The 22182-nt window shown below is 33.9% G+C and overlaps 1 pseudogene; it reads right to left on the bottom strand.

The window, feature by feature from the left end:
* Positions 1-10799: 10799 nt before the first annotated feature.
* Positions 10800-14110, bottom strand: LOC114459329 (protein canopy 4-like; annotated as a pseudogene).
* Positions 14111-22182: the final 8072 nt, after the last annotated feature.

Genomic DNA, 22182 nt, shown 5'->3' on the forward strand with positions numbered 1-22182 from the left:
ACACGCACGCGTGGGTAGCATAGCTATTTGAGTATGTTATAGAATGTCCCTGAAAAACATGATACCCCCCCTTAATGCCTGATACCTGAAAGACAGTTGTTTTTTGGGAGTTGATATATATGTAAATGATTGTGTGTAGGACTGAAAGGATTCATAGTTACTTAATGAACTTGATTACAAAAATTCCTCGAGGCAAAAATTGTGCCTCGAAGCATTGTTACATTCCTATGACGCGCACTATATGTGCAGGGACCGCATACCGCTAGAGCATCATCAATGCACAACAAACATTCTGCATTTAGCGCCAATGTGGAGAGTAAACGACAGAGAACGTCTAAAGTCTGGGATCAATACATCCTCAAAAATGAAGAAAACAAAGTGCAATCATGTGTTTACTGTAAACAATACCTGTCATACCACAGCAGTACGACTTCAATGATGCAGCATCTGAACCAAAAGCATCCACATGCTGTTTATACAAGTGTCACTGAAACAAGGTAATGTAGCACTAATTTATATCTGGGCCGATCATCAATAAATACATAAATTAACCGGACAACATAAGAAAATGAACGCGGAAGTTTTCAAGCCTCGATATATTGACATATGCATGTGTATTTGGCTGTGTGTCTGTCAGCTGCTGCTGCAGAGGTTAGCGTTAGCATGGATATAAAACAGCAGATAACTCAGTCAGTTCTGATAATTTATCAGTGAACCTGCAGCGTAATTACTCTAAAATAGTACACGACCATCAGGTAATCTTAGATTTATGTAAATCAAACAGTTATAGTCCAATAGATGCGGCAACTCTAGCTTCAGATTGCTACAGCAACTACACACAGTGGTCTGTGTAGCAGCTGAGCCTCGTATCAGTGGTGTCCGCCAGCGGAGGAGACATAAGCGGTGTGATCAGAAGCATGAACTGCACGCGTGTACACACAAACCAATGTGATGTAGCCAAATCTAAGGCCTTAAAAGCTTTACATTTGAGAAAAAAGGCATTAAATTAGAGAAATTGTAGTATTAAATATTGTGGTACACCTCAGTGCATGTGCTCTGAAGTGTTGTGGAGTTTAAACGCTCTCTGATCATCACTGTCGAAAATGGAAAATGATCTTTTTATTCCACGTCAAAGTAAGGTGAAATATCCTTAAATTTGTGATCTGTACAGAATTTCAACAGTTAAATAACATTCTCTCTTTAATTTTAGTTTCTTTTAAATACATTTGACGAGAGAAAAAAAGCTGCCTGTAAAAAATTTACTAAAATATTAAAACTACTACTGCTACTGATAAATTCACAATTATTCTACATATTTGAAAACAAGATTTTTATGTCAGCTGAATGTACAGCAAGTGTTTAAAAGTATTTCTGCCAAGAAATAAGATGGTGAAACTAAATAAAACAAACTCAAACCCTGGAACAGTCATGTGGCAAATCAATCAATAGTTCTTGTTGAGAAAGATTATTATTATTCTGGATACAGTGGAAACAGAAACTATAAAAAATAGTTATATTGTGAACCTGTTTATATTGTCGGAAACATATATCTAAATATGTAAACGCCACTTTAAAAAAAAAAGCCAACATTATTTAAAATGAGCCTTAAAAAAAACATGGATATAATGAAAAGAGTGGATGAACAGAGGCATAAACATGCAGACTTTTACACGGACACACACGAACTTATGAAACACACACAGACTTATTAAACACACACGGACCTCGGTAAACAAAACAGGCTTCATTGGACGACTGGCACTAGGACCCAGAGGTGGAGTAAATGCGTCCCCAACCTGCATTCACAGGCTGTAATATCACCAGTTTATCATTTTACGTGTTGTTAGAGCTACTGTCTTTACCAGGGAGATAATATTTATTCATGGTGATTGTTTTCCAGTTTTACTGGGATTTTTACAAGTGATTAGTTTCTATCTCCCTTTTGCTCCGCGGTCCAAACTGAAACCGTAGCAACTAGGGATGTAACGATTCACTCAACTCCCGATACGATTCGATTCACAATACTGGGTTCACGATACGATTCTCTCATTATTAATTTTACAAAATGGGACTGTATATAAATGACTGAAAAGTAATCCTTTATTTTTTTGGGGGGAAAATACTGTACTATTTTTCATTGTCAAAAGAATCCCTTGATAAACTATTCAAAATGATGCAATTTAACTAAAAATAAATCTTGAATGAAATAAAGGAATAATACAAATGTAGAAGAAGCTTATTATTTAAATTCTGGTTCTATAGTAAACAATATAAAACTGCATAATAGTTATTTTTCTCTTTTAAAAGTGCAACTGAAAATGTATTTTGTGCCTTAACAATTGGACTTTAAAAAAACAAATACAGTCTGCACTGTATTTAGGTCAGATACTTGTTTGGACCAGTAGAGGGCGCTGGTAACCCAGTGGCCGGTTGGCATGCAGCTAATCTAACAGTGAAGAAGAGATGCAATGCTAGCAGACAGAGCTAACCTAAAAATGTGACTTTTACAGATATTCATGTAATATTACAGATATTCTTTCGGTGCTAAAGGGGTAAGGAATAATTTATGATTATGTTTAAGAGTAGAAGCCGGCCAGAAAGAAAGTAGTAGCAGATTTCGCTCGCCGCCAACACTTCTGGATAGATGAAAAAAAGTACTACGGTTCAATTTTCACAGCATCGATGTGAACCTTGATACCTATGAATCGATTTTTAACTGCCTTACGATTAATCGCTACATCCCTAGTAGCAACACACAGACACAGAGACACAGAGACACACTAAGGAAGGTTGCGGTCATTATACGGGGTGGATTAAAGAATGAATAAAGGATTGTTTTATCCCGTTCTTCTCCTTGTTATTATCACATTATAAAAAAGGTTAAAAACAGCAGGAATTAGTGCTGGTCTCGAACGGTCTTGAGTGAAAATCTCGAGTCCGGGCAGCCCGAGTCAAAATGCTTCCGGATCCGAGACCGAGACCTTTAAAATTTGGTCTCGAGACCAAGACCGGTCTCGACTACTACAACACTACTATGAAGGATTAAGTTCATTAAAATATGAATCATGGACTACTTATGGAAAAAAACGTTATTATTTTACTTCAAATTTAAGTGAAATGTCTTTAAATTTGTGATCTGGACAGGGTTTTGAAAAAAGATTACTCAAAAAGTACACAGTAAAAGTACTCAATATTACTCATGCAAGTAGTCTAGGAAGTACTAAGTTCAACGAAATATGAATCATGGACTATTTATGGAAAATTATCTTTTTATTCCATGTCAAAGTTGGGTGAAATATCCTTAAATATGTGATCTGTACAGGATTTTGACAGAGGATTACTCAAAAAGTACACAGTAAAAGTACTCAATATTATTCATGCAAGTAGTCTAGGAAGTATTAAGTTCAGTGAAATATGAATCATGGACTACTTATGGTAAATTATCTTTTTATTCCATGTCAAAGTTGGGTGAAATATCCTTAAATTTGTGATCTGGACAGGATTTTGAGAGGATTACTCAAAAAGTACACAGTAACAGTACTCAGTATTATTCATGCAAGTAGTCAATGAAGTAATAAGTTAAGTAACATATGAATCATGGACTACTTACAGAAAATTATCTTTTTATTGCACGTCAAAGTTAAGTGAAATATCCTTAAATTTGTGATTGGAACAGGATTTTGACATGACTACTCAAAAAGTACAGAGTAAAAGTACTCAATATTATTCATGCAAGTAGTCTATGAAGTACTAAGTTCATTAAAATATGAATCATGGACTAATTATGGAAAATTATCTTTTTATTCCACGTCACAATTAAGTGAAATATCTTTAAATTTGTGATCTGGACAGGATTTTGACAAAAGATTACTCAAAAAGTACACAGTAAAAGTACTCAATATTATTCATGCAAGTAGCCTACGAAGTATTAAGTTCAGCAAAATATGAATCATGGAATATTTATAAAATATTATCTTTTTATTCCATGTCAAACTTGGGTGAAATATCCTTAAATTTGTGAACGGCAGGATTTTGACAAAAGATTACTCAAAAAGTACAGAGTAAAAGTACTCAATAATATTCATGCAAGTGGTCTATGAAGTACTAAGTTCAGCAAAATATGAACCATGGACTACTTATGGAAAATTATCTTTTTATTCCATGTCAAAGTAGGGTGAAATATCCTTAAATTTGTGATCTGGACAGGATTTTGATAAAGGATTACTCAAAAAGTACACAGTAAAAGTACTCAGTATTATTCATGCAAGTAGTCTAGGAAGTATTAAGTTCAGTGAAATATGAATCATGGACTACTTATGGTAAATTATCTTTTTATTCCATGTCAAAGTTGGGTGAAATATCCTTAAATTTGTGATCTGGACAGGATTTTGAGAGAGGATTACTCAAAAAGTACACAGTAAAAGTACTCAGTATTATTCATGCAAGTAGTCAATGAAGTAATAAGTTAAGTAACATATGAATCATGGACTACTTATAGAAAATTATCTTTTTATTGCACGTCAAAGTTAAGTGAAATATCCTTAAATTTGTGATTGGAACAGGATTTTGACATGACTACTCAAAAAGTACACAGTAAAAGTACTCAATATTATTCATGCAAGTAGTCTATAAAGTATTAAGTTCAATGAAATATGAATCATGGACTATTTATGGTAAATTATCTTTTTATTCCATGTCAAAGTTAAGTGAAATATCCTTAAATTTGTGATTGGAACAGAATTTTGACATGACTACTCAAAAAGTACAGAGTAAAAGTACTCAATATTATTCATGCAAGTAGTCTATGAAGTACTAAGTTCATTAAAATATGAATCATGGACTAATTATGGAAAATTATCTTTTTATTCCACGTCACAATTAAGTGAAATATCTTTAAATTTGTGATCTGGACAGGATTTTGACAAAAGATTACTCAAAAAGTACACAGTAAAAGTACTCAATATTATTCATGCAAGTAGTCTACGAAGTATTAAGTTCAGCAAAATATGAATCATGGAATATTTATAAAATATTATCTTTTTATTCCATGTCAAACTTGGGTGAAATATCCTTAAATTTGTGAACGGCAGGATTTTGACAAAAGATTACTCAAAAAGTACAGAGTAAAAGTACTCAATAATATTCATGCAAGTGGTCTATGAAGTACTAAGTTCAGCAAAATATGAACCATGGACTACTTATGGAAAATTATCTTTTTATTCCATGTCAAAGTAGGGTGAAATATCCTTAAATTTGTGATCTGGACAGGATTTTGATAAAGGATTACTCAAAAAGTACACATTAAAAGTACTCAGTATTATTCATGCAAGTAGTCTAGGAAGTACTAAGTTCAACAAATAATGAATCATGGACTACTTATGGAAAATTATCTTTTTATTCCATGTCAAAGTAGGGTGAAATATTCTTAAATATGTGATCTGGACAGGATTTTGACAAAGGATTACTCAAAAAGTACACAGTAAAAGTACTCAATATTATTCATGCAAGTAGTCTAGGAAGTACTAAGTTCAACGAAATATGAATCATGGACTACTTATGGAAAATTATCTTTTTATTCCACGTCAAATTGGGGTGAAATATTCTTAAATATGTGATTTGGACAGGATTTTGACAAAAGATTACTCAAAAAGTAAAGAGTAAAAGTACTCAATATTATTCATGCAAGTAGTCTAGGAAGTATCAAATTCAGTGAAATATGAATCATTGACTACTCATAGAAAATTATCCTCTTATTCCATGTCAAAGTTGGGTGAAATATTCTTAAATGTTTTTTTTCTCTCTTCCAGCAGCTCTTCAGGGCGGTCTCATTGTGAATACCGTCAGTATATTCGTGCACAAGAAAACAGCGTGCGGCTGATTTGACCAGACAAATGCGAACCACGGCTGGCTTGACCGCAGTAAAACTTAGCCACATGTAGACAAAAATAAAACACATGCATCAGCCATTGCTTGTTGCACTAAAACATTAAAACATTTTGCAAATATCATATACTATATGTTGTCGACTGCTATTTTTGAAAGACTAAATTTGGTTGGTTGTTGAATTCCAAAAAAAAGTGGGCCGTGATTTCATGACCGTGGAAAAATGAGGGTCCCAGGGTGAGACTAGTTGAGAACCCCTGGTTTACAGGATAGTAGATGAAATTACTCTTTAATTACAGTATTGTTATTTACAAACTTTAAATAGAATAATAATATTCATTCATTTTCAGACCCACTTATCCCTGTTCAGGGTCACGGGGTCTGCCGGTGCCAAACTCCAGCTCTCATTGGGCGCTGGGCGGGATAAAATAATAATAAAATAAAATTATAAACAGTATTTGTGTTAGTATCTCTTCTGTAGTACTTAAAGGAAAAATATTAACTATTTCCTGTGGTTTTCAGAGTTTATAAAAATGGTAGAAAGTCACGTTTCATACATTTATATACATTTAAAAGGGCAGACCCAACAAAGACTGTCAGTTGTTTTCAGAGTACTATAGTTATTTTTTAAAGTTATTACTAATTAATGACATTATTACTGGATATTTATGAAAACATAAATCAGATAAAGTATCTTCTTAACTATATTTGCTGTAGTAAATAGAGAGCCCTAATAAAGACTGTCCACAGGGTTATTGGTGTTATTGTTGACGCTTCCTTTGGGGGTGTGACTTTGTAGACGGTCCCTGCCCACTCCTTAGCTCATTAACATAAAGTGTGTTTTTCTGTAGTTTGTTCTCTGTGTTCCACTGAGTACACACAGGTTGTTCCACCTTTACATCGTCACATATTGATAGAGAAATGTGAGTGTGAATGAAGTGGGTCACCAGTTAAACTAGTCTCCAGTGTGTGTGTAACAGCGGATGAATGTGGTGAGTGAGTGAGTGAATGAATGGAAACACACGGAGTGTTCTAACCTCTTCCTTCACAGAGCACACATCTGAAAACTCCTCCGTTTCTTCTTCTCCGCTTTTCTCCATCTTTGGAGCAAACATTCCGTCCCACACATGGTCGGGATGACGAAGCTCCTCCAGCACAGCTTTCCTCCTGCAGCCTTCATCATCATCATCATCATCATCATCACTGTCCGTCTCACTCATACTCAGCTTCATTTTCCTCAATAATATTTGTTCCTTTTCTTCTTCTTCTTCTAGTTTAACGGTAGTCATCATCCAGCTCTGTCCGTCCTCCATTTCACTGCTTTGTTCCTGACTCTAGCTGGTTGCCAGATACAACCGACGATTCCCCGCATGAAATATGTTGAATATCCACAGAAATGCCCTAAAAACCATCCGTTCATCATCCAAATAAAACATAAATATCACCTTTAACCAACGTTATTCACTGTTTGATCACTAAGTTAGTTATTTTATAATCTCACAATCAGCGGGAAAATACTCAACCTGGCAACCACTCAACTGTTGCGCTGACGTCACAATAAACTTTTTATAGAATAAATGTGTTTAATGGTGATTTAAGAGTGAATAAAGTAGTTACAGACTGAAGGATTTGGTCTGTGGATGATTAATAGATTTCAGAGGAAATTTGTTGATTTATTTATGATTAAATTATGTTTGGTTTGTTCTCAGAAACAATAGATATTGTAGATTAATATTGTACAAGCATTGACAGTAAAATCACTGTAGATCACATTAAATCTACAGTTGCTTTTACCTTATTTTTAAAAAGAATATGTTTTATTACTTATTTTTTAAGGAAAGTAAATTATTTAAACAAGCATTGAAACATAATCCTTTTCTTCTTCCTTTGAAAATAAATTATATTTTAAAAGTTATTCCCTCTTTTTGTACATATAAATACACAAATATGTTATGGATTTATGAAGTTTTTTTTTAGTAAAACACAAATGTAGATATTTTAAAATGAAGCTGTTTTTACATTTTCTAAATGAGTTGAAAATGTTTATAAACTATGTAAAATGTGTCTTTTCCAAACATTTTGTTAAATTAATTATTTTAGTTTTAAGTTTAGTTTTTTCTGTTTCTATCATGATTGTCAATGTTGTGTATTGTCTTTTGATCAGTCTGTACAGTCTACATTCATATACAAACATCACACCAATCCACTTATCCAAGCAGCAATAATAATAATAATAATAATAATAACAGGGGTACATTACAACTTTCTCTTCTGTTTTGTAATGTTTTCAATGACTTCAACACATTTTTAAGATCACTTTTAAAAGCTTTAACATTTGGGATAATTTTAAAAAACTACATTTATGTATCAAATGTTTTCCAAATATCATCAAATTGCTACATATAAATTCCACATCCTTGTCCTTCAAAATAAAAGCAAATGTAACCAAATGCTAATCAAAGCCAGGTATCACAGTGTGTGTGAGCAGCCAATCATCAACTCTTTCCTAAAACCTCTTCACCACAGAACAGGAAAAAAAGACGTGTTGTTGAGTTTCATTATTAGTTTGACTAAACATGCAGCTGTAATCATCTATATTAAACCTAATCATTAAAAATATATTTACATGGATAAACATCATTCATTGTTTTAAAATTAATCTATTTCATTTTAGGAAATAAAGGAAATGATAAATATTTGTCCTAATTTTGATAATATCTGTTTTCTAATAGTTTGAAGATATTATTTGTCTCTTTACTTGAAGATGAAAACATTGTTTAATAAATAACAGTGTCTAAAAACAATAACTTCCAATGAACAGTTTATTGATCTTTGTGGATACTGATGAATACTGTAATATTCCTTTAATGAAATGAATCAAGGCAATAGGAATAGCCCTGACTACTAATGAATGTTGTTTCTGAGAACATTTATCTTTAAAATCACAATGATTGTAAATATTACCATTGTCATCCATTAAATGTATTATTGTCCCTTTTCAATCCAGTCTTTAAAGAATAAAGTTTTCCTCTTGTATAAAATACAGCTGTTATTCCAGATTGTAGCTTTATGTGGACTGAAGTGGTGCTTCTAAAGCATTTTATAATATAATAACACCTGCATATGATCATGTGATCACTTAAAGGATGAAAATCACAAGATGTTTGAATGTTTTTACATGATGATCTTTTTAATGACGTCCTTTCTGTTGCAGACAAGGAGAGCTGAGGTAAAGGTAGCACTGCCTTGGGCCACAGTGTTTTAAGTGGGAGCCTCTGTCATCATCAACATCTGTGATAAACACCTACAACATGAGACATGTCCCCAGATAAATGATGGACAGTTGGTTGAAATGAAATATTGACAAATAATATTTTGTCAAAATTCTTGTTAGTTTTCATTTGTAATTTGTGGTTGATTAAAACTAGCATTAGGAGGCCACAGTGCAGGGAGAGCCACTGTCATGGAGGTGATGACATCATTCTGAAGGTAGAAATCAACGTTAAAACAGGACAAAGTCATGTTAAAAAAGGACATGTTTTTCTTCCCAGAACGCATCATGTCACTAAAATCTCACTCTTATCATTTTCTGAAACTTGGCAGCCTGTGAATACTGGTGGATTTATTTAATAAATATCATTCTGGATGATCAAACCTCCATGGAGGTTCAGAGAGGGATTTGAAACTGAAGGAGCCACTGGGAGAATGTAGAAAGTTCTTCTGGTCTAGACCTCATCATTTCCTCGTCTCCACAGACAACAGACAGAATAAAGCTCAGTCAGCATTAGACGATGTGATGTAAACTTTCACTGTCATTTATTGAAGTGTATATAATGATTATTTAATATTCTGTAAACCCTGAGTTTTTTTCTTTCTTTTTCATTTCTAGATGTTTCTCATTGTTTCAATGAATGAGAGATTTTAAGAAGGTAGACATGAGATTTTTCAAGGACAGATTGTAATAAGACATGATAAAGGGGAGTGACTTCAGTCTTCAAGTATTTGTTATAAAGAGATACATTTAGTTTTAAACCTTATGGACAATAACAACTTATTTATTTACTATATTATATTTTGCCGTTACAAAGTAGATTCACGAAAACATTGAGTACTTTGTGTATGTTGAGGTCAGTCCAAATGTCCTCTTTTTAAAAGTCAAAATATGCTAACTGCTCCAGTTCTCTCTCAGGATGGACTTTCAGGACTTCTGTTACTTCTTCACAGACGTGGTGGTTTGTCGCCTGGTGGAAAAAACTCAGCTGTGGCTGCGCCGTCACTGGAAAGAAACCCAGTGCTTTGGAGAGTGGACTCCAGCTCCCAGAGACCCTGGAGCAGCTCCAGGGGCCACCCGTCACATGACCTGTGCACTCAGTGTGGATAATAAAAACAAACCAACACCTGTGGGGACACAGCAGCGAGGGAACAGGAAGGAAGCTCGCCTCAGAGAGAGTCAACTGGGAGGAGCTAAACTGGTTAAAACTTACAAATTAGAGCAGCCAAAACAGACAGAAAAAGTGGTAAAAAGGTTTCAAAGTGTCAATATTGGAACAATTGGTTTAAACTGGCAAATGATGGGCATGACAAATCATGAATGTGGTTAAATTGAAGAAAAAAAAATGAGCATGAAATATGGTGAAAAGAGGTTAAAAGTGACAATAATGGGTCAACATATGCAACATTAGGTGGTAAAAATGATGGAAAGGGTTTATAAGTGCTGAAAACGTCTTGAAAGTGGAAAAAATGTACAGAAAAGACATTGAAATTTGATGAAGAAGTGTCAGAAATGGGAGCAATGTAGCAAAAATGCATTAAAAGAAGCAAAACTATGGCAAGAAAAAGTGATGAAAACGGGTTAAAATATGGCAAGTTTGGTGTAGTTGCAGAAAAAAAGTGTAAAAATATGAGCAAAAATGGGCTCAAATTGTTCAGAAAATATTCTGACGACCACTTCCCAGTGTCTCGGTTGAGAACCCCTGGTATCTCAAGGGTCTTTCTGGTTTTTTTTTAAGTTGGTACATTTAGCACCTCCTGTGGTTCTAATCAGGAACTGCTGCACTAAGGAGACTTGGTAAGTTTAACTCTCAAATACGGTACTTTCCAATCCTGGTGCTTTTTTGATTCCACTCTGCATTGTCTGCTCTTTCTTTATATTTGTCACTTTGCTCTGACATCTTCAGGATGTGCTTCTCACACAGGAAGTTCTCCAGCCTCTGGTCCTGGTGATGGAAGTACCAGTCCTCCACTACGTCCTCGTACTGCTCCAGCATGGTCTCACACTGAACACACACCCACACAACTGCATTAGTAAACACATGTTATTTAAGACACTAAACTATTACCTATTATGAATGACTCTTGTGTTGATTTAACTTTTAACAAAAACAAATAAATGTCGTCTAAAAGTTTTAAATGATCAGGTCCACCTGTTTCTTCATGTCGGTGACCTCTGCAGACGGTTGGTCCCACAGCTCGTACGGCATTCCCAGGTCCACTTTCACTTATTACCCACCAGGTTTTTTAGTGTGGTCATGGTCTGACTGGTTCCCTGTAGTCACACCAACAAAACACTGACTTCCTGCTTGGGTCACGTGATCAGCTTTAAAGGGATCGTCCACTTTTTTTTTTTTACAAGTTTGGTCTAAAATGATTGAAATATACTATTAGAAGATCTATACCAAACAAAACTTATTATTATGCACCATATTTATTTTACTAACTTTTAAAAATGGGACTATTTTACCGTTTAAGAACCTGTGTTCCACCATCTTGAAATCAGGTGATTGATGATGTCACACGGCCCCACTGCCTGTAAACATCCTATTGGAGTGAAGCATTCAGCCTGCTTTTTAGATCCTTTAGCAGCTTTTTCAAAAAATGCCAACTCGTGCTGCTTTTAGTTGTTCTAAATCAGGGGTCACCAACATGGGGAGCCCACATGGACCATTAGAGGGGCCCTCAGGCCTCTTCTCGCATTAACCAATGAGCTTTGTTTAAAATCTGATTTACTTTACTCAAACTCACAGAGATAAATACAGGTAACAAATGTTACCTGTAGGGCTGCACCATTTTGACAAAAAACCTCATTGCGATTTTTCTGACAGATATTGTGATTTCAGTTCAATTTACGATTTTTAAAAATATTTCATACATTTAAATGCATATGCTTTTTTTTTTTTAAACCAATTTCTGTTTTCCACATCAGTTTTTTCAAATTCCATTTTTTTAGAAATATTAATCAATTTTTTCAGAAAATATTAGTTCCTGTAACTCCTGTGAGGAAACAAAATACTAATAAATAAAAATAACCCCATAATTAAACAAAAATGGATGAGAAAAATAAAGTAAGATACAATTAAAAGGAAGATATAAGTTGTACTGTGAGGAAACAAAATAAATACCAATAAAAAAGAAAACTATAATTAAACAAAAATCTATGTTTAAAATAATGAGTAAAATACAATTAAAAGGTAGATATAAGTTGTAGTGACATGGATTATTCTGACTGCTCCTTTTTAATTATTCATGTCATATAAAGATGTATGAGAACAGCATTAATGTCACTATATTTACCCTCAGGGATCAATGATTTACTGAATCTGATCAGGTTTATTGATTAAATTTTGATCAAATTAATTTAAATTAACCTAATTTAAATGATCCTGATGACATCATTCCAGAACGTAATGATTAAACAAAAATAAATGTGCAACACATCACGTGTAAGAAGTGTTTTTTCACCACTAGAGGTCAGAATATTTTACAGTATCAGAAGTTATCAATAATCTGTGATGTTTCAGACTCTACAATCACTGGTATTGATGATCTCGTCCACAACAACAGAACAACTTTATCCAGATGTTCTGTAGCTCTGATGAGATGTTTAAACACTGAGCAGGTGAAGCTGATTAAAGCTGAGTCATGTTTTCACAGAGCACAGCAGCGCTACAAACAAACGGAGCTTTATAGACACATTAAAGTTAAACAGGCACTGGTGTCTCTGATTTAGGAGTCAGTGATGATTTGTGTAGTTTTTTACCAGGTTAGACGGTGTTTGAAACAGACAAGGATGAGAGTGAGAAGAACATTTCCACATAAATAAACATCCTTTCCCTCACGGCAGGGCCAGATTAACACCGCTGTACCCTGGGCAACAATATTCAAGGGCCCCATCATCACGACCCCAGGATTACTATAATATGGCAAAGAATAAATAAATTCCAGTAATATACATACATTTACTCACTGCACCAATGTCTAACTGTCATCATGTGCATTATGACGTACAGATGTGCAAATGCTCATAGAAATACAAATGTACCACTATGTCATCTTATCAAAGCCCCTCACTCACATATGATGCTATGAAAATAAAACACATCAGCATCAGTTTAATCTGGCAAAACATAAACATCTGGAAACCTGACAATTTCTCTCAAAGAAATGCTGATCTGGCAAAATACACTGGAGTGAAAAAATGACCTATATTCAGTTTATGCTTCTTTATATGTTTCTGTTTTAGTTTCTGTTTAGTGCTCCCACTGAGCTGCCTCTACATGTTTGTATTTTTTAGTTGTGTAGATCAGTGGTTCCCAGACTTTTAGTGCCCATGGTACACCAACGAACAAGTATAAATCTGTAGCCACACCTATTGTGTAAAATAGCCTTTATAACACGTGTTATCACTCATATCATGTACAATATCTGTAAATATGCATCATTATTTATGAAAGCCAAATAAAAAAAACAATAATTAAACAAATATGGTTTGGTTAGGCATAGATCTTCTAATAATTACATTTCAAAGGTTTTAGGCCAAACTTGTAAAACCAGTGGAGGATTGTTTAAAGGTAACAATGAGGCGGTGGACTGACCTTGGCGTAGCGTAGACTTCCAGGCCTCTATGCGTGAACGCTGTACTGCAGGATGCGTTCACAGATGTTGTCCACGGCCTCAGTCAAACGGGTCTCCCTAAACATCAACACACAGATCATCAACTACCCACGATGCAATGCTTTAAAATCCTAAGCATTCTAAAGCTATTTAAGGATAATTATGGTTGATGAGTGTGTTGTTCTTACAACGTGTACTATTTAATATTGCGTCTACTCTTGCCCGTGTCCAGCACCTCCCCCAACTCCAGCACCTCCTTGGACCGACCTGTCCTCTCCAGCGCCTCCTGCAGCTCCACCGTCAAGAACTTACACACTAGAGGATGAAGAAGATCCATTAACAGCTGCTCTTTTTTCTTTGAACTTTATTAATAAATAGCTTTATCATTACTGTTCTAAAATAACATTTGTGATTGCAAACTTTACTTTTATGAGATTTGAAGAAAAGCCAAAATGTTTCTTTTTTAAAAGGTTACACTTTATTTCTATTTTTAATTGCCACAATAAGGGCATTCTGCAACTGCACCAAACTTGCCATATTTGAACCTATTCTCATCACTATTTCTTGCCATATTTTTTGCTCCTTTTAGTGCATTTTTTGCTACATTTCTGTCACTTCTCCAACAAATTTTTATTACCTTTTCTGCACATTTTTTCCACGCTGAAGACATTTTCAGCACTTACAGTATAAACCCTTTCCACCACTTTTTCCACCTAATGTTGCATATGTTGACCCACTATTGTCACTTTTAACCTCTTTTCACCATATTTCATACTTATTTTGCCATTTTAACCACATTCACCATTTGTCATGCCTATTATTTGCCAGTTTAAACTCATTGTTCCAATATTGACAATTGAGTCATGTATTATTTTTTTTTTTTAACCACTTTTTCCGTCCGTTTTTGGTCACTTTAATTTGCAACCCCTCCCCCCCTCTTTTTCCCCTTCTTTTCTTTTTTCTTTTACTTTTCTCTAATTTGCAACTTTTAACAATTTTCTGTGTTTTTTTAAAATCCCATTTTACCACCTTTTCCACCGTTTTGTGGTCACTTTTTAATGCATTTTTATTTCTGATTAAAACAAGGATTTAAATTTTTAAGATGCGAATAATGATAGAACTTCCTGGATAACACTGGATATTATTTAAATAAATAAATGTGGTTATCACAGATTCATTCATTTTACAATTAATAACAAGAAGAAGAAAAAAAGAAGTATTATATTTACTATCAACATCTTAGTGGCAGATACCATAGCACACCTTCAGGGGTGAGTGCATTCCCTGTTGCTTTATCAGTATAAATAGATTTGTATCATTATGTTTGGATATGATTATTACACATGTTATAAACACGTAATGACTCATTACTCTCTGTTGATACACAGTAGTAGAGCCTGATTAAAATAATCCTACCTTCACATTTGTTGAGAAGTCTATCTCCTTCCTCCACACTGACTCCACTATAAAGACCAAACAGCTGTAAAACCATAAAAAGCTTCATTATTTCATCCTAAACTCTGGGTGACGTCAGGAAGGTCTGGAAGACAACGGCCACATCGGCATGATCGGAGCATGCGCAGTGAAACGTTACAGGCATGGCTAGTCGAGCATCGATCAGAACAGGGAGCGAGAGAGGATGTTCAAAAGGATTTAACTTAAACTTACACATATAAAACACACATACCGGTACATATCTACGCTTATACTTGTTTTTGAGTTGTTTACTATTCCCCGTTTTACTTTTGTTGTTCTTTTAGCTTTTGACGGTGTATTTATTGTTTTTTCCCCTCATTTTGTTGTTTTTTGATTTATTTATTTTTTTGTGTTTTACATTACTTTCATTGTCTTGTTCTCCAAAAGTTTTTATTTGGCATTGTTTTTGGGTTATGTATTTTTAACCCTAACCCAGGCAGGTATCTGAGGGTATGATGTACTTAAATCCTCTCTTTATGGTCATGAACACGCTGCATGATAACTTTACAGAGAGAGCACACACGGAGAACATCTACACCCGGACTGACCGGAAACACTACATTACCCACACGTAAACAACCCGGTTATGCCGCCACCTCCCACAATGCAACACCTCTCTTAAAGAGACAGGCCGTGCCTGTAACACCTGTCATTAACTCCAGGTTTGATGTTATATTTTCAGTAATTATATTAATATTTTATAAATATATGATAATAATGGAATATTATTGCTGTCATTTTATTTGTTTTTAATTTACTGCGTTTTTCATCAGGAATTGAGGCCATTTTTGTTTACACATAATTTTAATATTATTTAGGTGTTTATTTTAATGTTTTAGTGTTTTGTTAGTCTAACTCATTAATTTAATAAGTGTTTTTAGTTTTCTATATTCTACTTTAATTTGTAAAGTAATTTAAAAAAAATGAAAATTCCCACATATTAATTAAAAATCTTTTAACTATCTATGCTTTTGCTATTCCAGGCCACACGAGGGCGCCAGAGCCCATTGCATTATTTGAATAAGTTTTAAAAAGTCTTTAAAGGTACACCACTCATAGGTCGCCAGTCCACCTCAGGGTTAACACACAAAGACACACATTCTTACATTCAATTTAAAGATTAAAACAGTTTTTTTTTTTTTTGTAATGTTTTTTCATCTCCATGGAGAAATTCAGTTTTCCATATATGAACAAAAAGAAACAGAGGAAAAATAAATCTTGTATTATCTGTTCCTAATAACAACTTAAAAATGAAATCAATTAGATTCCACAACATTCCACCTTAACTCATCACCAGGTCACAAATCATAACAAAAACACCATCATTTCTCTTAGAGTTCTACAGTTATATTCATGTGTTTCCAATTTTTTTTCATAACCTCTGAGAATTTTGTCTTTGTACATTTTCTTAAATTTGTAAAAACTTATACAACGTTTAAATTCCACAGTTTAATTCCATAAACAGACAGAGATTTCTGTTTTAATGATGTCCATACAAACATATTCCAGAAGTTATATTTTCTTCTATGGCAAACGTCATGTGCAACATTGTCTAGAAATTTTTTTTTGTTTAGCTTTCCACATAATAATCAGAATTTCTAATTCGACATGATCCTTAAATTTAAGTAGTTTATTATCAATAAATATATGATTGGTGTGCTCTCTGTAACCTTTCTTACTGATGATTGTAATGTGGTAATGATATATGTGTTACACCAGACTTCAGTACAATAACTGAAATATGAGAGAATCATCAAGGAATAAATCCTCCTCAACAAGCTGCAATCAAACACATCTCTAACTTTATATAAAATGACAATACTTTTGCTGACCTTTCTTTGTACATAATCAATATGAGCTTTCCAATTAAATTTTTCGTCTAAAACAACACAGAGAAACTTAACTTCCTTGACTTTTAAAGGAAAAACGTAATGAACCCAACCCTACAGTTTATGCACCATGGAAAAGATTACAGTCAGACTATGGTCGAAGTTAGGAAAATATGGGAGCCAATTTAGCCAAAAATGTAATGGGCCCTATATCACTGTAAACCCAAATAAGTTACTAGAACTCAAAAAATTTGAGCAATCGATTACCTCAATTTTTATTTTTTTTAAAAATTGATTAACTTCAAAGTCAAAATGTTCCAGAACTTAAAAGGTTGGATGACTGTCTACTTGTACTTTTTGATAATAGTTAAATTAAAGTGCTGTATGGATGAAGTTGAACGTTCGGGCTTACAGCGTAGACTCTTCTATTTAGATGTGTGTTATTTATTTATTCATTATTTTTGCTTGATGTACTGTATGATTTTTTGTGTGTGTTTACTTTTATTAATCTAATTTATTTGTATCTGTCCTGTCTTTATGTGTGGTGAAATGATGAAGATGAAGCAACAATTAAATGTAAAAAACAAACCCCTATTTTATGTAATTAAACATTTTAAAGAAGTTACCACGTGCACGCACGTTAGTTTGGGTGTGGCCTCAGCTCCGTGGGCCCTGTACAGGGTTAACCTGGAACTGCACCTTTTTGTTCTGTTTAGCTGACTCGTCAGGTCCAACTTTCAGTTCTTACTTTGTCAATCGTTACCTTGTCTTTCTTTGTTTTTTTGTTAGTTTTGGGACATGGGATTTAGGGCTTTGTTGATAGCTCCTTTTTCCTCAGCAAACAGTGGAAACCCAGCAATCCTGGCACTGCATAAATAAAAACGTTAAAATTGTATATCCTGGTTTTCCCGTATCCTTTATAAATATGTTCATTCCTTTCGGGTCGTAACAGTGACCAACACATAAGACTGGTCTAAGCGCTAATGCTAACCACTTTATGAAAAGAAGAAACTATTTTAACTAGTTTATTTATAGTAAATCAGTGAGATATTTATCAACCATAACTTTATGTAACTCTATCAGATATAAAATAAACTAGATTCAGCAGCAATAAAAACACTGTTGTAGTTATTTTTTTTTTCATGTGCTTTTTATTTGTTTCTAAAATAATCATTATAAATGAGGAAATAAATAGATGATATACAATATTACTAATGCAGTGATCCATATGTACAAACATGTTTAATAAATATCAGCTCTATGAGTCAGCAGATATTGTAGCTTTTTATAATGAATAAATGTTATTAATGAAGCACATTCTGGTGATGATTTATTCAGTTTAATTTGTGTTTGTAAGGAACCTGTTTACACTTAAAGGTGAGAATTGTTTTATTCATTTATTTATTGTTTTTATTTATCGTACTTTGACCCAAGCCAAATGTAAAAAAAAATTGTAGCAATATAGAGCAAATAATTGTACGATTTGTCATACGATTAGTCAGTTAATCGTTTCAATAATCAATGACTAGTCGACTATTAAAATAGTCATTAGTTGCAGCCCTAGACTCTACACCATGGCACTAGCATTGAGATGCAGAAAGCACAAGTAACCAATAAATATTGTAAATACAGTACACTGACTAAAATGAAATACATATGATAAAATAACTAATAACTTTCATGTTTTTCATGTTGTAGGCTGTCAATCACTGAGTTTCCTGGTTTTACTCCTTGGCCATGTTTGCACTTTTTTATTTATGTTAATTTATTTTACTTTGAAATGTGACCAGCAAAGTCTTGTTTTAAGATTCACTAGGATTTAACTTCAGTGAAAACAATTGATATTATTTATTTTAATTGTATTTTTCTGTGTTTGTTAAACCGTATTTCAAAATTGTGCCTTTTTGTAAGACTCTACATTTAATTATCATTAATAAATATTTATAATATCACATAAGTCATTATTTCACAATTCCTCTCAACTTTTAACATTTTTTTTTTTTTTTACAAAAACACGGTGGGCTTCACTATCCCCAGACTTAGCACATATTCTGGGGCAAACCCTGGGTCAGGACCCAAAAGTGGGTCGTGAACAGCTGGTCAAAATAAATAAATACTTGTTAAAGTAAAAAGTTAATGTCTCTCATGTTGGACTTGTCTTTTATTTTTGAAAGAAACTTTTCTTTTGATAGGCATGCTGAGAAATGCATGTTGCACAGGAAAATATATAGATTTATATTTTTAAAAATATTATATATGTGTGTTGTCGACAGCTATTTTTGAAAGACTAAATTTGGTTGGTTGAGTTCTAAAAAAAAAGTGGGTCGTGATTTAATGACCAGTTGAGAACCTGGTTTACAGGATAATAGATGAAATTATGGTTATTTACAAACTTTAAATAAAATACGAATAAAATAAAAAAATAAAAATAAACACTATTTTTGTTGATAGTTCTTCTGTAGTACTTAAGATAAAGTATCTTCTTAACTATTTTTGCTATAGTAAATAGAGAGCCCTAATAAAGACTGTCCACAGGGTTATTGGTGTTATTGTTGACGCTTCCTTTGGGGGTGTGACTTTGTAGACGGTCCCTGCCCACTCCTTAGCTCATTAACATAAAGTGTGTTTTTCTGTAGTTTGTTCTCTGTGTTCCACTGAGTACACACAGGTTGTTCCACCTTTACATCGTCACATATTGATAGAGAAATGTGAGTGTGAATGAAGTGGGTCACCAGTTAAACTAGTCTCCAGTGTGTGTGTAACAGCGGATGAATGTGGTGAGTGAGTGAGTGAATGAATGGAAACACACGGAGTGTTCTAACCTCTTCCTTCACAGAGCACACATCTGAAAACTCCTCCGTTTCTTCTTCTCCGCTTTTCTCCATCTTTGGAGCAAACATTCCGTCCCACACATGGTCGGGATGACGAAGCTCCTCCAGCACAGCTTTCCTCCTGCAGCCTTCATCATCATCATCATCATCATCATCATCATCATCATCATCATCACTGTCCGTCTCACTCAGCTTCACTTCCCTCCACAATATTTCTTCTTTCTCTTCTTCTTCTAGTTTAACGGTAGTCATCATCCAGCTCTGTCCGTCCTCCATTTCACTGCTTTGTTCCTGACTCTAGCTGGTTGCCAGATACAACCGACGATTCTCCGCATGAAATATGTTGAATATCCACAGAAACGTTCCAAAAACCATCCGTTTATCATCCAAATAAAACATCAATATCACCTTTAACCAACGTTAAACTGTTTAATCACTAAGTTAGTTATTTTATAATCTCACAATCAGCGGGAAAATACTCAACCTGGCAACCACTCTCAACTTTTGCGCTGACGTCACAACCAGCGTTTTTTAGCAACTTAATTGACAAACCAGTCAGAATAAATGTGTTTAATGGTGATTTAAGAGTGAATAAAGTAGTTACAGCCTGAAGGATTTGGTCTCTGGATGATTTAATGGATTTCAGAGGAAATTTGTTGAGTATAAATTAATTCATGAATAAATTATCATTGGTTTGTTCTCAGAAACAATATCTATTTTAGATTAATATTGTACGAGCAATGAAAATAAAGTCACTGTGTAGATCACATTAAATCCACAGTTGCTTTTGCCTTGTTTAAAAAAAAATTGTTATTTAAATTATTATTGTTATATTATATTTTTTAAGGAAATTTCATTACCATGATGTTTTTCTTCTTCCTTTGAAAATAAATTCTTTTTTTTTTTTTTTTTTTTTACAAGTTATTAACTCTGATTTTAGTAAAAAAATATTCTGATGATATATTTGTGTTTGCTGAAAGCTAAAGAAAGTCAATTTAAACTGTTAAATAATATCTACACATGTAATGATTTCATACATCAATTGTTTATTAAATGAGATCCATTATTTGTCCCACAAGAGAAAATTTACATTTCAGTTTTATCTCCGTCCAAGAAACATTAAAACACAATCACATATAACATGGAGGACAGGAGGTATATTTATATTTATAGTAAGACAGTTGAGCTTTGTTTTGTTTTTGTTTTGTTTACATGTAAGTATGGTATAGTCAAAAGATGCAACCACATTTGATATTATTTTATAAGTAATTGTTTTGATGCCACTTATTATTATTATTATTATTATTATTATTATTATTATTATTATTATTATTATTATTATTATTATTATTATTGTGTACTTAGTAAAAGTAGTCCTGTAAAAATACTATTGTAGAGGAGCGGAACCTTCGGCACTATAGATTGCAGTTCCCCGGTTACATTAGTGTGGACTCACTTCCTGTTTCCGCTCATACGTAATCTGGGAGAAGACGAGTGTGCATCGTGGTTCCTACTCTAACACTCTACATGTACTTTACAGGTTAGTGCTTGGTTTAAAACAACTGTTTATGAAAGCTTTAGGCTTTCATTACTTTATAAGTCACTTTGTTTTGATAAGTTGTGCAACTTGTGATGTCAGTTTTATAGACTTTAACAGCGGTAGAGCCGAGCCGCCTCGCCACGGTAGTCTCGCGATATTTAGTGCAATTCCCGCTATAGTTAAAGGTATTGTGGACGATGTTTACAAAAAGAAACGCCCTCTCCACATTTTGGAAAAAAAAATAAAAATAAACGCGCATGCGCAACACATCTACGTGTGCGGGAGAGCGTGCACGAGCCCCGTTTTCCTCGTGGACAGCTCTGTTTACAAGTTGGTGTGGACATCGGTCATACAAGCTTACCTTACAAAAGAAGATTTGCACTTTTCCCACTATGTCAGACTCGCCACCGGTAAGTGAAAATCTATTTTCAAAGGACCCGGTGCGCACCGGGCACGAGCACGTACGACGGCCTTTAGTAAACATGATTGACAATTAGGAGGACCAATAGTCTTGATGATCCACCCGGAAGCTAAACATCGTACAATACCTTTAATATATGTAGCTAGAGGCACCGAAGGGTAACTGAATTTTGCACTATTTACATGGAAACCTATAGCACATTAAAGCTGCAGTATGTGTAAATTTCTGATATTACAATCAGTCATCTGGAAATGTAATAAGCAGTAATTACATATGATTTTGGATAACAAAAGATGAATAAATATAGAATTG

This window comes from Gouania willdenowi, unplaced genomic scaffold (assembly GCF_900634775.1).
Source record: "Gouania willdenowi unplaced genomic scaffold, fGouWil2.1 scaffold_296_arrow_ctg1, whole genome shotgun sequence".
NCBI lineage: Eukaryota > Metazoa > Chordata > Actinopteri > Blenniiformes > Gobiesocidae > Gouania > Gouania willdenowi.